We start from the raw sequence: 18,176 nt of genomic DNA, 5'->3' as shown, positions 1-18,176 counted from the left end.
TGGCAGTGTTCAAGGCCAGGTTGGACAGAGCCTTGGGTGATATGGTTTAGTGTAAAGTGTCCCTGCCCATGGCAGAGGAGTTAGAACTAGATGATCTTAAGGTCCTTTCCAACCTTAACTATTCTACGATTCTATGATTATGAGTACATGTCAAAACCAGAAAAAGTAGCATGGCAGAGAGAGAATCAGTGTGTGATGAGAGACAGGGTAAGAGCTTTAGCAGTACATACAGAAGAGAAATGTCTTTTCTTTAGAAAAGTCCACAAGTATCTGAAAGTCAGATTGCTTTTAGCTTCTCCCACAAAAAGTTAAGTCAAATCAAAGATAATAATGGACAAAATTCTGATCTGTAATGTGTAGAAAAAATGGTGAGACAACCACTAGGAAATATCATGTATTTTCTTCAGACTCAAATACAAACATATCTGAGTCATCCGAACAGAAGGTACCGAGAGAGGGAAACCTGCAAAATTATTCCTGACCTGAAAGCCATGCATAGAATATCCTCCCAGACATACAGAGTTACAAGGAAACAAAAAAGTCACAAGTGTAGGGAAAATAAGCCTGTTTTACAAATACAAAACATGGTGACTGCTGAAGGTAACTAACAGATCCTCTATGTTCTATTTATATATCCACTTATATGATTATTTTTTCGCCAATCAACCTTGCCTAGTACGCCACAACTTTCTTCTGACATCCTGCATAACAGATGGGACCATTTGAAACCTCCTTGGAGACTCACTTCTGGCATGCTACAATTCAACGAGTTATATTGATTTGTCTATAAAGTGCATAGACCTTGCATCCAAATACCTGTGGACATCTGACCAACTGAGTTCCCTATAGGGACACAGCTGCTGAATATTTCTTACATTAGAAATAGTTCATGCAATACCAGATAGAAATAAATTTACCAACAGAATAAACACAGAAAGATTCGGCACTTGCATTCTATAACAAAGCACAGTGTATCACAACAGAGACATCAGCTCAGTACCTAATCCACTTGAAAAAAGATTTCATAATTTTGCTTTATTCTAAAGAGAGAATCTCTGTATTTCCCAGTAGAGTACATCTATGAGGTCCAAAAAAGTTGCCCCCAAAACGCTGTAGGTTGTTTCAAATCACTGTCAGCCAATAGCCTGGATAACGGAAATCCAGTTTCCTGGCTTCCTGCACACTTCCTTGCAGACTTCAGAGTACTGGTTTCTCTCCTATTTGCCTACACTCACTATGATTTCCTTTCCTTTTGCTTCAAGAAAAATTTAATTTTTTTACTACATCTGTAGGAGATGACAAGAGGGATTAACAGTACCAGAGACTTCACATATGACCTCTTCTTTTACAGGCACCATTTGTCACAGAGGTTCATTAGACTTGTGTTTCCTAAACTTACTTCAGTCAAAGAATGAACTTTTAAGATTGATGAACACTCACAGCATAGCTGCTTTAAACAAAACCACCCCAGCTTGTAAATAAAAAGTGATTAGAGAAATTCGCTGCAGAAATCAGTCACATTAATCAGCTGGTTATAGCAGACTGATGTGCAGCCACTAGAGCTGTCTAAACAATTTTGTTAACCTTTAACAAAAATGTGAAGAAATATGCTGCGAAATGGTTCAGCTCTAAACAGATAGGACATGTTCCTTTTAAGAGAAGAGCTAAGTTCCAAGATTTTATTCAGCTTTTGCCAGAAAAAATGACCCAAAAAGAGCAATTTATAGTTAATCATAGAATTGTTAGGGTTGGAAAGGACCTTAAGATCATCAAGTTCTGACCCCCCTGCCATAGTCAGGGACACCTCACACTAAACCGTGTCGCCCAAGGCTCTGTCCAACCTGGCCATGAACACTGCCAGGGATGAAGCATTCACAGCTTCCTTGGGCAACCCATTCCAGTGCCTCACCACCCTCACAGTAGAGAACTTCTTCCTTAATATCCAAGCTGAATCTCCCGTTTAAGTTTAAGCCCATTGCACCTTGTCACATCACTCCAGTCTGAAGTCCACTTGCCGAGTCCCACTCCAGCACCCTTGTAGGTACTGGAAGGCTGCTATGAGGTCTCCTAACAGCTTGCTCTTCTCCAGGCTGGACAGACCTAATTTTATTAGCTTGTGTTTGTATGGGAGGTGCTCCAGCCCCCAGCACCTCTCTCCACAAGTTCATTCCAGGCTGTGAAGAACAACTGCCCATGGCAGGACACAGTATTTATTCACAGGCAGACTGTAGCTGGGGACTCAGTGATGGAGGCTGATATTAAGTAACCATACAGCGAGCACTGTGGCTGCACTGTCAAACAGACAAGTCTGGTACTTGTGTTTGCACAGTGCCATCATCTGTAAGGCACCAACTGCACGTGTGCCCAACAGTTGAAATCAGTGCTGTTAATAGCCTAGGAAGTAGTGATTGTTCAATACCTGCAGCAGTGTACACACATACACATACACACACAGATACTAAATCTGAATATAGAACACCCTTCTTCTTCCCAAAACTAACTTAAAAATAACACTTAAAGGAGATATTCTTCTTTTTTATTTTGCTTTCTCATTTTTGAGATTGAAGCATCATTTGATTCATACTGCCAGGTTTTCTTCTACAACCACCAGACATAGAAAGCTGACTTAAAAAGACAGAGAGCGAGAGAAAAGAAATCCAAGAAGCAGTCTTTATCAGTTTTCTTCTTCCAAGAGACAGTTTTCAAAGGAAAAACAAAATATACTCTGATAATATTACATGTCAACTATACTATATCTTACAATACCTAGAAGCTCTGAAGTTAATACTTTCAGAAGAAAACCTCACAAAAATTATCATGGGCTATTTTTAACTTAATTTTGACCACAACAAACACAAATTCATCTGTTCTGTAGCCAATAAAAACCTATTGTTTTGGATGCACGATGTTAGAAGCAAGCACTAGAGCTTCTAAAGCAGGACATACATGTTACTAGATGCAGGGAATTTAGACAAATTCAAGGAGCTGTCTTTTTATACATCTATATATATATATACACACACACACACATCTGCTTCTAGTACTTATCAAGCCTGGTTTACAGACAGACCAAAATTAAGTTTGGAGTCAACTCTTACTGCAGTATGATACAGATCTGAGAGAGTTACAAGCGAGAAGGTGTGTGATAAACTCCACCAAGTTACAATAACATCTCTCTGTTATACTCAGCAGGGACATTTGTTTAAAGTGACAAAAGAATTTGCTGTCTATCCCTCTCACTGGGTAAGCTGCACTTGATCTGTACAGCCAATGAATACTAAATCAATGCAAATTACACCACTTTATCACTAACAACCATTTTCTGGTCAGCTACACCACAGACTACAGTCTCTCCCACAGGGGACGAATAACCCCGGTGACTTAAAATAGGAGTTATTTATAGCCTGCAGGGGAACAATTGTGCTCTAACATGTAATTTGCAACACTGTTTATATTTGTAGTGAATTTGGCCCTTGAAATCTTTGGCTACAATGAAGGAACAAGCTGCTTTCATCATCAGTGCGTGACTCCAAATTATTTTAGTTGATATTTGAATATGTATCTGTTAGGCAGCTCCCCATGTCCCACGGGAAGTGCTTTCCACTTGACAACTGGGTCACTCATACACTTTTCTTTAACTAACTGTAGCTTACCTGGGTAACAACTTTTGATGGAGACTGCAACTATCTTAAGGTATGAACTATTGATAAAATAAAGCTACGCATTGAGGCTGAAGACATCTTGAGAGGGGAAGGTTTATAACTCACTCCTTATTAGCACAGTATAAAACCATTCTTCTTTCAAAAGATGGATGGGTTTAGCCCCTCAGTGATGGCAGGCAGCTGTGCAGATCTGGAGAAAGAGACCTCGAGGGCACATCACGGCCAGTTAGGGCCCCACCTTTTATCAAGAAGATGGATGCTCTCTGTATAGCATCATTTTTATGAGCATCTATCCAGAGCTCATCATAGAGGAAAACCAAAAGCTAACTTCACCTATTTGAAAGGCTTACAAGAACACAGAATAATACAAGACACTACCATAATGACATGCAAATTATCCACAGTTTGTTTTTACCAACAATGGTTCAGCTGTAATGCACAAACTTCAACCTGAAGTAAAACTCTCCTCATGCAAACATTAACAGGCAGCTTTGATGATATGACCAGTCATTAACAACAGCAGCTCTCTAACAAATCAGTGACCAACCATCCGGACACAAACCTGAACTGTGCAATGCTTTGGACACTGTTCAGAGAACGAGCCTTGCAAGGGTAATAACTTATGAAGTCTTGTAAATGTCTGAGCCACACTAAGGGCAACAAACACTAAGCAGCACCCCATGGTGAGAGCATGCACAGAAAACACATGGGACTGAGGAATGGGAAGGGAGAAGGATGCCTGTGAGCTGCCCCTCAAGCCTGTTAGCTCCCAGACAGCACTCCCACTGAAGGAAAACCCCAGCCTCTGTCCAGTTAGGCACGGAGGTCAGCTCCCAACAGCACCAGCAGCACAGCAGCCCCCATACTGGCTGCTGTGCAAAGGTAGGTATAACAAGCAGTGAAAAACCTGCCTGCCGCCCCTCCTGCACTACTCCAAATTAAGCTGACCTCAGCTGCTGAAGGGTCAGAGGTTATCAGGGCACAGATCTCTGCAATAAAAGAACACAAACTATGGGTGTCTGGTCAGGCTCATCTCTCTTTGTGACCAAGAAGCTGCTTTTAGAGGCTGGCTCAACTTGCCCCAAAGGCTTTCCAGAGCACTGTGTAATAAAGATGATTGAAACACAGACTATGTCAACAGACACTTCCTTTGAGAGAGGTAAACAGGAGGAGGACAGCAGCTTGCTCATCAAAAACCAACCAGACATACCTATAGGGCACATAGAGCCAGCTGAGATCCTTTGAGGTTTTCTCTTTCTTTTTATAAAGAAAACACTTATTACTTTTCTCCCAAAATTTAATATTAAAAGAAGAAAATGCTGGCAACACCCACAGTGATGTTATGCCAGCTGCTTATGTCAGGGCAAATACATTGTGACAGGAAGCAGAGGCTCCGCGTGAATACAACCCCATCAACTCAATGCCATTCTGCTCCTCCAGACTGCTAAACAGTGTTCAATGGAGAGAGCACATCCAGATTCACAGCTTTCTGCCAAGGCTGCCCAAGAGAAAAACACACGTGTTGAAGGGAAAAGGTAGTTACATGCCAGACTACACCTCTTTTGATAGCTCCCATATGATCAAGTCCTCCTGTCCCAGAAAGGAAATGAATTGGGCATTCTTCCTTGGTCTAGTACTGGAAAAAGCACAGAGTAGGATAGCAAATGAATATTTGGAAGGAAGACATTTTCAGCCATCCAGCTCATAAAAGCAAGCAGAAGACAGTAACCTGGCACAACACTTGAGCAGCTGTCAGAATAGCCAACGTAAATGAATACAGTGACTGAGGAGGTGAAAAGTGAGACCCATTGAGAAAACCACTCATTTTCCAAGTTTATGTTTCTCTACTTTTAAGATCTGCAAAACCATTCTCAAACGCCTTTATTAAAATGCATATTTCTTAATCTTACCATCATTGTTAACAGAGTTCCCAGTTTTTCCCCCACTGTGTCAGACCAGTGGAAGCAATGAACCAAGGTAAAGGTAACACCAAGGTTGTTTTGAGCCTTGACCAGCAGCTCTCCTTTCCTGCCCAGCAAGACATGACTAGGACCTCTTGCAAAGCAAGACAGATGTTAGCTTCTCCACTATACAGCATTACTCACATTTTCTCTTAAGCTATTTAGCAATTTTCCTGGTACAAAGTGCCATAGGTGATGCCACAATGAAACGTATGGAAGATGGGACAAGGCTGCTATAGCCAACTACATGAGAGCCCTTGTTTGTGCTATCTGGCTTCTCTGTGCCTCTCCTCCCATCACCAGGAAGTCTCAACATGACTAAAATTTACAGCAGTTATAACAAACCGCTGCTAACTGCAAGTTTTAATTAGAGCATTAGCCTCTGGTGTAATGCAGTAATAAGGAGAAAATGGGTGTCTCTTCTTTCTTCTAAGGATCTCTCTATGCAGGCAGGTACAGACAGACCTGAGCTTGCTCTGCCTGTGTTCTGAGCTGGCTCCTGGTTGAAAGCTGTACATCATTTTGTACTGTAGGCATAGTACCCTATGCACAAGCAAATAGACCCGGCTGCTCAACACACCTGAGCTTGCTTAGATGACTGTGAACAGAAATGAGAATTACAACCCTGTAGCAAGGGGAGGGAAGACAAATTTTCTTTACATCCAGTACTCGTTCACACTTGTCCTAAGAAAAACAAGTTCGCCAGTATTGCCCTTGTCTTCTCGTAGGGGTATGTTTTTTGAGTTTTGCTGGCTTGCTGTTCACTGTATTTAGGTCATTTGCAAGTATTAAGCTATCATCCACACAGAGATGATAGCAAGTATAACAGAAGCATAATATTCAGTGAGGATAAACTGCAGTGGGTAGTGGATTATAATAAAGAACCAGTGAAGCCTGGCTGACCCTTATCAGGGTGAGCCAGCTCTTGCTAGCACCTCTAAATTAGGGTTTACCACTTTTGTTTTACTTTGGCAATTTTAGAAAAAAAATCACAGCAAAATAATGGAATGTGAGCAGAGACATAAAAAAAAAAAATGGTGCAAAACCGACATAGTATCTATTCTTTTTATCAGGAATTTTACCAAGGGCCTACCCACTCAACAATCAAGCCACTAAAACAACATAATAAAATTAAAGTGGTTTCCTGAAGGCACTGGAAATGCTCGTATCGAGCATCCTATACTTCTGTTGTTAGCCAGTGATCTTTTTTTTAACCCCTGCTCAGATTCTGTTACTGAAGAGGGAAAAAAGAAATGCCTCAGAACGGCAGAGTTCTGAAGAGCAGGCTGAGCAAGGGAGAACTAAGTCCTCTCTAGCACCCCAGAACCACATGAAGGAACCCCTCTTCAGGCAGGATAACAGACTTTTCTCCTTGCTGTTGTTTCACTAGCCGAGCAGGAGCCAGGTGATTTCCAACTCTAGCCTGGGGGCAAATAGCCTTCCCTACCCTCCCACAGCTTTCCTACCTTGCCAGGAGGCCTGCTTTTCCCAGCAGCAGGGGAGCTACCTAGCAGGAACTACTGACTCTAACATCCAGCAGGACCCAGCAAGTCCTTCTTCATCCTCATCTGCCCCCTCCCATCTTGGCAGCAGTGGGTTTGTGGAACTGCGTTGGAAGGAAGGCTAGTCCAAGAGGCAGCCTCAGCTGACAGATGACCTCCACCTGCAGTGTGGCTATATGGGTAAGATGCACAACTTTGCTTTTATGTTTGATTTCTGGAGGCCACCTATCCTGCAGAACACTAAAGAGCTGCCTTTGATCTCTCTTCACCCTCCTGCTTTCAGGCTCAAATTTAGCAAATAGCAGCCCACAACGTATGTCATTAACTCACTGTTTTGTGCCTTCATTATGGGTATGAGGATAAGCATTTAGACAGATAAATATTAGGAAGGAAGAATGAGTATTACTCCAGTAAATCTATTAATATGAACTAATTAAGGAAACACCCAGAGGAAAAAAACAAAAAGGAACAAGAATTCCTTCATTTATGGCAAAGCCAGGAGATTATGAACCCTAAATATCTTTCCCACTTTTTTCCCAGCTGTCAAGACTGGGAGACAGCAGGTCAAGCGACATCATCACAACTTTGCATGCTGTTGGGCTCGTATTACAAAAAAAAAAAAAAAAGACAGAAAATGAATGTAACCTGATTTCAGGTGAATCTGGGAGAGTCTTAATATTGAAGTTTGTGTGCCAGCTTCGTAATTATTAAGATCTCAGACCAGCCCTTCTTTCTGAGTACTGGCCTAGATTAGCAAGTCACCTGAAAGTTTACAGTAGGAAAACTAAATGGGTATATTCCTGTAGCTACATGTGTACAGTAATTATGGCATAGGTAAGCAATAACACATGCCCAAGGCATCGTACCCGGTGAGGCACGAGGCTTACGTGCATATCTAGGTTTATGACTTCAGACTTCAAAGTACCTTATTGCTTAGACAAAATTGGTAGCCTACTTCCTTATAAAATGCACATAAGTATCTATTGCTGTAAAACATACATAGGTGCTGACATAACGTAAGAGTTAAAGTGTGGGTGCCAGAGTTGTGAAAGGGGGAAGGAGGATCTTGCTCAAAATATGTTCCTATATTGTTTTAAAGTGAGTGCACTTTAAAGTAGCAGGCAAAATAAGCATCACTTAAATTCTAAAACCTGCAGACTTTCATAAAAATATCCAAAGTCTGGTTACTTAACAGGTATTACTTCAAGCTTGCATTCCTCTCTGAGAAACAGGGTCTTTTCCAATAACCTACTCAATTGTTTTCAGACCTCTAATCAACCAAGAAATGTCATCGCAATCATGTGATCAGCAGCAGAGGGCTGACAGTCATGCATGGCAATTTATGACAAAAATCAATAATAAGCATTTCCCTTTTACATGGCTTTTCAAAATAGAACCACATTTTACAAAAGTACATTTTTCTGAAGATTGGTTTCTAAATAAATAGCACCAACTTCAAAGCAAAAGTTTCTGTGAGGGCTGTTACAACATTCGAGTTCTTACATGATCTTCAAGGCTGCAGTGTGACCTAGGAGGCAGACATAATGACACACAGACAGTGAATAAAGCACTGATTTAATTATGTTGTTTGATATATGATGACCTCATCCACTGGTGTTTATACTAATGTACTGCTTGAAATGTTTTATCGACATATGGAAAGGCAGAGCCTCCAGCCTGAAGAGCTTACAGTCTCAAAGACAGAAACCAGATGAAGGGTATTCTCTTCCTGTAGCTTATTGTAAGTTTTGAAGCTTTGTTCATTTCTATCAGGTCTGAAATATGCCCTGAATGCTGGAGAGCAGGTTGCTGAATGAGTACTCTAAGCTTGCTGGACAAAATATCTACTGCATGGTTACCTTTGATTACAGAAGATGACAGTCAGTATGGCAAGTCTATGTTCCTACATACAATCAACAACAGGAAGATACAAACATTGGTGAGGTAGAGGGAAGCTACAGCTGTTTATAACATCTCCACCAAATTCCTTCAGTTTTGGAGATATCTCGTGTCCCAGCATGAGCTTTGACCCACTGTTTTCTGCTGCTACAGAAGGAGTACTGGGGAATAGAGTCAGTACCACCTTTTAGTTCCTCCAGTAAAGATTTCCATCAATGCGATTGTGCTTTAACCATCTCCCCTCATTAACAGTCAAGGCTCACAGTTTGGTTAAATACATATATAAAAATATATATGTCTTATTTGGTACTCCTGATTAAAATTCCATGAAAAATACGCAGTAAAGTAACTCTTGATGGTGTTAACACCATTAAAAACTCCATGAGGAAATGATTAGTTCTGTATTCAGCACACCATCTGCCAACCACGCAGTAAATAAGGCCATACAAGAAAGGGTGAGAAACAAAACATCAACAACCTACCCACTCATTAAGTATTAGCCATGCTGTGCACTGAATGATATGCAGGCCTTGTGGGGGGAGAGAGGGAAGTATGCAATCTTCTAATTAAAGGCAATCAAAATGAATATTTACCAAGAGAATGAATGAGTAGCTTTAATTGTAGAATTTTCTAGGCTCTGATTGCTTGGTTTTGCAACCTTGAAGTTCAGCCCTGTTTGGTAATGTAAAGGCCTGACTTAAGGCATTATTTATCTTATTTTGCTTCTGTACAGGAAACTCACAAAACCCATGCAGTTGACACATCATTACCATTCCTAGGGACACACATATGTACAAGACCATTGCTTTCACCAAGGCCTATCACAGCAACCAGCCAAAAAGACAGGTTAAAAATGAGATACCCCAGCTCTACTTTGGTTTAAGATAATTCTGGAATAGAAATGGGGCTTCAGTACATGCTTTCTCTTATAATGAGTTTTCTCAGCAACACTAGATTTTAAAACTTCTATTAAAAAAAAAAACACAAAAAAACACCAAACAAAAAATCCAAGGAGTCCTGCTAGCAAGGATAAAAGATCAAATGAGTATAAATTAAATACATTATTAGTGGAGAAAATGTATATATACACACATATGTTTTTGGAAACCTTTAAAATGGTACACATACATTAACCAATGAGAAAACATTTGCCCAGCAGTGGTGAAAAATAGCTGAGAGAGACTTAAAGTAACATGTTTTCATTTTCTTTTCAAATTCTGGTACAAATTCAGCTAATATCACTTTGTATGATCTCATGCCAGGATAGAAGCCAAAAGTTTCACTTGAAATCTTTACAGTTATCAGATCTGGAAAGCTTTTCAATCACTTAACTTTGAGAAGCATTAAGGAAAAAAAAGACCAGAGATAAAAGGCCAGGGGCTTGAAACATTTATCACTTCATCATACTCTTCCATTTGACGCTAGGTCAGCATCCTTATAGATACAACGGAATGCTTTCTATCCCTATATTTTGAAAGGGTTTGGGGAAAGGAAAAAAAAAAGAAAAGAAAAGAAAATTAATCAATGTGCAGGGTTAGAAACAGCACAGAGCAACATGGCCATATGGAGGACAAGCTCCTTAGCTAGCACAGCTAGGAATGGAAACGCTCCTAGGCATGAAGAAAGGTTTTGAATACTTGCTTTCAGTGGTGGAAAGTTGTAAACACGCAGTCACATTGCTTTCTTGTCAGCCTCACATGCACCAGCTCTGCCATACAGAGGGGACAGCAATCAGGCAAGCACATACATGGCAAGTACAATGTTCCTCAAAAGGTCAGGATCGCTACACCTGGACAAGCTCTACCCTCCACTGTGTCATAGTACTGGAAATCACATGTCTGCCCATGCTACAGTACAGTCATCAGCACCTACCTCTTACCACTACAAGTTCACAAAGCCCTTAGACTGACTTAGACCAAGGCTGAAGACAACATCAAGATGTCCAGGAGAACACAGTGCCCTTCTGAAAGCAAACTTTATCAACATATTTAAGCAATTGCTAAAAGAGGAGACACCCAGATCCATATGATACCACACAGAGACTGCATGAAGACAGATCAAGCTACAAGTACTTTTCTGGCATATATTTGGCACCTCCAGACTCCTCCTGATAAAACGACAAGCACTTCATAAGCACAATTGTAGCCATAGGAAAAGCAGGCACAAGGTAAAACCGAATACAACAACCACAAGCACAGTACTCTATACCTTGCCAAGCTAATCACTGTTTTGAGACACTATGCCAACTTATGATCTATTAAGGCAGCTTCAGACATGCTCTTGTTTCAGGCAGGAGCCACATCTCACCGAGTGACAGCCCATCTACCAACTACAGGACAAACGCTATTTGTGCAAAGCTCAAATCTTTAAAGTATTCACAACCATTTTAATCTTACCCTCAGCAGTGAATATGCAGACCAGCGTATAACTAGACTTCCTCATGACTGACTTCAAAATAAAGTTTTAAGACATTATTTTTTCAAAGCAAGCCAGTATATGAAAGATAGGATAACATAGAGCACATTTTCAGAAAGCACCACAAGACAGATGCAGGCTTGTAAGCTCACAGTTATTAAGTTGTGTGAACATAGGCTGCCCTCTCTTCAAAAAACAAAATACAGAAAGTACGATCAAAATGTTTCTATCACTTTCTTACACTTACATTAAAGCATTCTTTGTCTATGCAAGCAAATCTAGTGAGCCTTTTCCTGTCCTTTCGGAAGAAAGTTGATTTTTCCCTCCCTCTGATAGGAGCTGCCATTCCCATGATACCATTGAACAAAAATTAGAAACCTGGAAATCAAATCTTACCACTCCATCTTTCCTGATGCAGATCCCTGCTTTCCAATTACCTTCCAAAACTCCCCCTCAAAACACTTGTTTTCTCATTATTGCCTGCACAGTTTTCAACCCTTTGTTCTTATCCCATTATTAAGAAAGGTCTTTTTTCCGGTTCCCCAACTTTGTCTTCACCTTTTCTCTCTCACCAAATGCAGTACAGATTCTTTCATACCTGCTCTCAAGCACAGCCCACCAAGAAACATCTCTGGAGGAAAAAAAAAATTATGTTTGGTGTACATGGTTCAATAAGAATATTCACACCCACTTCACACTCTACCCTACCGCATCTTTTTATCCTGCTCTTTGTTCTGGACAAGCCACACAAGTTACTACTTCCATTTCCTTCCCTCCTTCATCCATTGAGCTCCAGATGCTTTGACACATCACTGACACCAACTTTGCTCTGCTGCCTACCCTTCTACGTGTTGGGACACTCCCTTACCTCACTGCAGCCTGCTTCACCTTACCATATACCTCCCATTCCCCTCCAGCACCCACTTGCACCTCTTCCAGTCTCTGCTTCAGTCAAAACCTCAGACTTAGTCCCTGAGACCTCGACACCATTATGTTGTCTTTTCTTCTTACACCACCCGAGGCATTGCTCTTGGGCTGCGGGGTGTAGGCAGCATGGCAACATCTCAGTTCTGGCCCTTTGAAGCTGACAGAGTCCTGTCCACATCCACCTGTTGTTTTTTATTTTTTGGCACTCCCTGCCCAAATGTGCACAATGGGAAAACTGAGAAGGTCATCCTGAACTGCCCTGGATGGTGCAGCCTCCATTTATGGCACTGCACACAGCTTAAACAGACAAAATTAATCTCACCTACAAGAAGGTTTGACTCACTACAAAGATACTGCTGCTACTCTGCCAGTGTTAGAGCTCATTTTTATTAGTTTTTAACTATTTCTTGCTGTGTCACAGCTTGGTGCAAGAGCTGTCTGGTTAACAACACCTGAAATCAAAAGCTCATCCTTTTATACACTGCTCAGCATTGATAACTACACAGGACCACATGCACATTCCTGATGGGCCTGAATAGATGCAAAAGTGAGAACCTCTTGTCAAAAGTGTTCCAACACCTTGTGTACCTAAAGGTGGTATATGCTGGGTACTCCCAAAGTTGGAAGAGATAAGAATGTCAAGATTTTATTTCCATAAAAATAAATCAAAGAAACAATAATGTGTGCCCTTTCCTAATGATGGCCCCACTTATCTACAGTCAGAGCCAAAGTCATCCTGAAGTGAACTCCCATCTACCGCCTACTACATTTAGCCCCTAGTTTTTCTCTTCCAATCTGAGGGCAAGGAAGTAGTGAGAGAAGGCAGCAGCAAGATACCAAACCTGGGTTTGCAGCCACTGGAATTAATTCACACATCACCTCCGCTCTAATGTTTCACAAGTAGTCCAGATGTGGTATAGACATATCTGGTACTGATGCTAACTTGTCTCTTTCACTGACAACTACATACAGGGATCTAATAAAGCTCCACCTTGAGCTTCTCTCTGGTTGCAGCCTCCTTCAGAACTTCTTCAAAAAAGGCTGTCAGTTTTGTCAGTTCAGATTTCTTTGGCATTGGGGAAAAGCTTCCAAATATAAAAAGTTCTACATCAAAAAGAGATGGGAGGGTAAGGGAACTTATAGAAAACTCACACCACGTTTTATGGAAACCTTCTTATTACTGAACACAAATGGAAAATTCTGAAGACTGATGTTAGTAATTAAGAAGTGTATTCTTTTATTTTTACATACAGCTATCTGAATTGTATCTTCCTGTTTTGACTAAAGACCTCCAGAAGTAAGGACTGAGCTAATTACAAATTATCTCACAATTCACTCACCTGTCTTTCCTGGAGCAGGAAGGAACAGAATCCTCCGTATAAATCCTTCAATCCCATTCACATTCCTACTTCAAAAGTGTAAATCCTCACGTTGCTCTGTGACTCAAGCCTGAAATACAGAAAACAGGACAGGAAAATTTAGTAACTTTACGTAATGCACTGATTAAAAAGAAAAACAAAACCCAAGGCTATAATAGGTGTTTAAAACAATTAGTTCATACTGTATTGTGTCTTGCAGACACTCAAAGACATTGCTCTAATTCAAGGTCAAGCAACTGTAAAACGACAGGAAACAATGGTTTTATACAACTACACAGTCCTGTATTTCAGGATTTTTCCTGTTCGGTTACAATAAATCCCAGTTAGGCACCATAAGCTCTTCAGTTACTGGAAGAAATCCAAAATTTCTGTAAGAGTGCCTCCTTACTGAAAACTTTCTTGAGCAGAAACACAATTGGAATGTACTTTTAAAACATAGCCTTGAGAAATAAAGTTATTGAACTTTCGTGCTACAAAAAGGAAGCCAAATTGTGTCAACAGAAGACAAATCCACCCTCAGAAATGTATTTTCTTGTTCTTTTTTGCCCTCTACTTTTCAGTGGCTTTTATTTATTTATTTTAACAAATCAGCTCCAAAAGCAGGACAAAGGTGCTGGGCAGTGGCAGTGGGTGATGTCCCTGTAATACTGCAGAACCCTGCAGGCAACCTTCCAGCACACCCTTCACATCATGCCTTCTGTAACTACCTGAGGCACACACAGTAACTCCTGCCCATCTTGGAAATACAGACTACAGCAGGATGGCAACTGCAGTTTAACAGCTGCAGTTTAACAACAATTATTTACTTAATAAGGCTTAAGACCAAGCCTTAAGCCTTATTAAGTAAAAAGCAATGAAAGATCTAACACAGTAGCTAAGACAAACTACAAGAAAACTCCGTATTTTCATATCACTTGTGCAAGTATACTGAAGTGAAAATGTGTTCTCATGCCATTTATTTCTTATCCTTATATTCATAATTAATTTTTATTCAGCATTATTATAAATACCAGTTTACATGTGTGCATTTGCATGCACATGTGCATATGCCTGCACATGTAGCATCCGCTTGTATAACCCTGACAGAAAATCAACATACACAGACATTCCAGTCTGAAATCACAAAGTTTTAAAGTACACATCTGTAACACTGAACCATGCAGTGTGAACTAAAGACACTGAGTTCTAACAGATCTGTGGCATCCAGAGATTTAACCAGTGAACAGTATCAGAGATTCCTCAGCACTCCAAAAGTAAAATAAAAGCTCACTTCTGCAAAACATTCTGAAAATCCCAAGGAAGATAAAAGAAAGGACATTTTGTCAGCAGTAACCTTCTGTTATACGTAAGAATGTTAAGTGCATCTTTGCTTTTTGTGGCACTGTGAAGAAAACACACTGGAGTTGATTGAAGTTGGGAAAATTTCAAGTCTTAACCATCCAGACAGCAAGATCCTTGTCCAAATTAAATCCTTAAGAATTAAAGACATTAAGAACCTTCATGTAAAAATAAAATGGGAGGAGGGAAGGGTGATTAACACCTAGTTTCAGTTAAGACTTCACAGCCAAGGCAGTCAATAGTCACCAGCTCAAATGGGGAAGTTCTGTAGCACATATGAAGAAACACCCTCAAAAGATACCACCGTGGTATATCAGAATGATGCCATGCTACACATGCACACACAGTGCTGTGAGGGTTACAGCTGAGGTCACTAGTCTGACAACCTATCAGTTGGAGTTTTATGTGAATAACTGGCTCAGGAACTTGCAATCAGTTTTTGTATGATCATGATGTATGCACAGTATAATGTTCTCCACACATGCTGGAAATGTGTCCAGAATAACCAACTGGACAACGCTTAGAGCTTTGCTTTCGCAGTCTTCTGGTGGTTCAGTTTACACCTGGAGCTGATATAGCATCTACAAACACAAATCTCTTCCTATTACAAACTTATCTGATTGTATTTATCTAAACAAACTGCTGTATTTAATTACCTTGCTGAGGAATGTACTGCACATTAAACTACTAATGGAGAAAAAGAACCACTGAACTTCATAACTGGAAAGTCCTATCTTCAAAACACACAGCCTCGTGTTTTTTAATTTAAGCCACTAAAACTGAAAAAAAAAAAAAAAAGAAAAAGAAAGATGCCCATGGAAGCCTCTGGGGAGTAGAAATCACATGAGTTTGGACACCTCTGGTAGCCACAGAAAAAATGAAACCTAAATTTGATTGACTGAGCAAACCTAGCAGCATGAAAGTGTTGCTCAGATCTTTTTGTGGACCATGAGGAAGTCCTTTCGCTTCCCCGGCTCAAAGAGAAGGGCTCATTATTAGAAGACTAACATATGAAGCAAGTATTATCTATAAGTGTACGTAATGACTCTCTCCCCATGCACTTTGTGCTGGCTGCAAAGAACATTTCAAAGCTCAGCTGTCACCAGTATCTATGATAGCTCCTTCAAGCACACAGAGACACACACCTTAAAATCTGCTGGCAGGTGGTGTGAGTAAAGAAAGCCAGAATTCTCAGATAGCTCTGGAAGAATCACCTAAAATGCATGCTTTGTTGCTTAAGAGATAAAAATAAAAGTGAATGGGCACCAGAGATGAACTGTTTAATGGGTAGGCCTTACGGTTCATTCTCAAGCTTGGACCCACCAAAACCAAAGGGCACCTGGATTTCTTGAATTGGCCCTAACCTTCAACAGCAAACTACAGACCACAGTACTTGTTGCATTTTTATGCAAGCCAACCTTCACATACAAATCAACACTATTACTTTTTCTTATATACTTTTACAAGACAGGGAGAACATAAGTGTTCATGAAAATATGTTAGACAGTTGCAATGTATCTTCCATTAATCTAAAAAATTTGGGTCTGAAAATCTGCCTGGTTTCAGGTATCTAATTCTGAATTTAAGTTTTATCATAAGCTCTGCAAATAGGAAAAAAATCTGGGAGGTTTTTTTAACATATTCAAAACAATACCATCTTTGTTTAAGATTCAAGATGGTCAGATAGAATAGGTGACTTTTTTATGCAACCACATGTTTATATTTCATGAAGGAGATAACTGAATAGTTAAGATACAAGATACATGACTGAGATACTAATGAGTAAATCCTCTTCTCTGTATTAGCTTTTCTCTCCAGGCAACCAACTGTATCTTTTAATAGCTTTACGTATAAGGGAAAAAAAAAACTTAAAAAATAAAAGTAGTCACAGAAGCTCAATCCTTCTTTTCGAAAGCCTTCCAAATTCATGCGAAACACATTTGTCAAGGACAGCAAAGAAAAATGCAGGACCCTCCTAGCAGTTGGAAGAAAAGAAGGAAGAGGAGAGAAATTGATCAAATAAAACATAACAGAATAAGTCAGACCACTTAAATGCATACATGTATACTTCTTCATCCACACGATCTTCCTGCAAAAAGCTCATCTAAGACTGTGTGTACACACACAGATATGTACCTGTGAAAAGGTGGAATCCAACCCTATCAAAACAGACCTAGCTACAGATCACACCACTGGCCAGACAGGATGGTGAAATTCCCCTTTTCCTCTGCTTTTAATGCAAGCAAACCAAAGAAAGTAAGAATGTTGCCCACCACAGGCCCACAGCTGAAGGCGGTGAGCAACTGATGGGCAGCATGCAGTTAGGATCACGTGGAATGGCTTCACACATGAGCAAGACAGGAGTGCCAGCAAGGGGGGAATTTCTATACTCACCCCTCTCCCATGGCACTGCATTTGACATTGGTGGTGCCTTCGCACAGTGGGCATGCAGAGCTGCAAGGTACTCACAGATAAAGAGTTGGTCAGGACCAGGCTAGAGACCTGCACATGCCAGCATATGTGAAATCAGCTCAAATGCCCAAAAGAAGCAGCTTCAGATGCAGAAAGTCAGTAAATGATAATTGCCTTATGATACAACACCCTTGCAGAAACACCCACGTGTATGCACACACACACAAAAGGGGAGAACGGTGCAGGGGATCATCTATACTCTAAAACCACTGTGAAATAAGGTTAAAGATGACCTGGTTATGAGATATTCCTGGAAATGCAAATATACTTCTAAAAACCAGTCTTGGTGTTCTCTCCAAAAAATGTTATGCCTGTCCCTGCAACTGGAAGGTTTCCTGAAAGATTACTTTCACAGCCATCACTACCACTGACAATCTTTTGACTGCTATTTTAACAAATAAAATCATATCACTTTGTCAACACACTGTCGATATGACCTAGAGTTTGGCTGTGTTGCTTCCAAAGATATTATCGTAACTGGCAAACTGAGCCTCAGGACCTCAGAAAAGTAATTCATATTTGCTTATACCTATTTCAGTCCTATCCGCAAGCCACAGCTTGTTTTGGGAGGGATGAAGAGAGGGAGGTTTTGGGGCTTGCTTTCCAATAAAGACCAAACGT

General features: G+C 40.4%; 1 protein-coding gene across 8 annotated transcripts in view; it reads right to left on the bottom strand.

The window, feature by feature from the left end:
- The window catches only part of LOC134163303 (uncharacterized), a 273,936-nt gene that overhangs the window by 128,404 nt on the left and 127,356 nt on the right, over positions 1 to 18,176 (bottom strand). For 4 of the 8 annotated variants that reach the window (XR_009964695.1, XR_009964682.1, XR_009964694.1 and 1 more), the window contains exons 4-5: positions 13,707 to 13,815; positions 11,836 to 12,070 (exon numbers count right to left, since the gene is read on the bottom strand). The exons of 1 other annotated variant lie outside the window; for it this stretch is intronic. The gene's annotated coding sequence lies outside the window, so the exon portion shown is untranslated. The remainder of the gene's footprint in view (positions 1 to 11,835; positions 12,071 to 13,706; positions 13,816 to 18,176) is intronic. 3 more of the 8 variants (XR_009964683.1, XR_009964693.1, XR_009964684.1) reach the window with 1 other exon arrangement.

Source organism: Pezoporus occidentalis, unplaced genomic scaffold (assembly GCF_034315485.1).
Source record: "Pezoporus occidentalis ecotype Australia unplaced genomic scaffold, CSIRO_AGI_Poc_V1 ctg2, whole genome shotgun sequence".
NCBI classification, from domain to species: Eukaryota; Metazoa; Chordata; class Aves; order Psittaciformes; family Psittacidae; genus Pezoporus; species Pezoporus occidentalis.
Note: the sequence above shows the minus strand (reverse complement) of the source record. Positions and strands in the feature narration are given on the sequence as shown.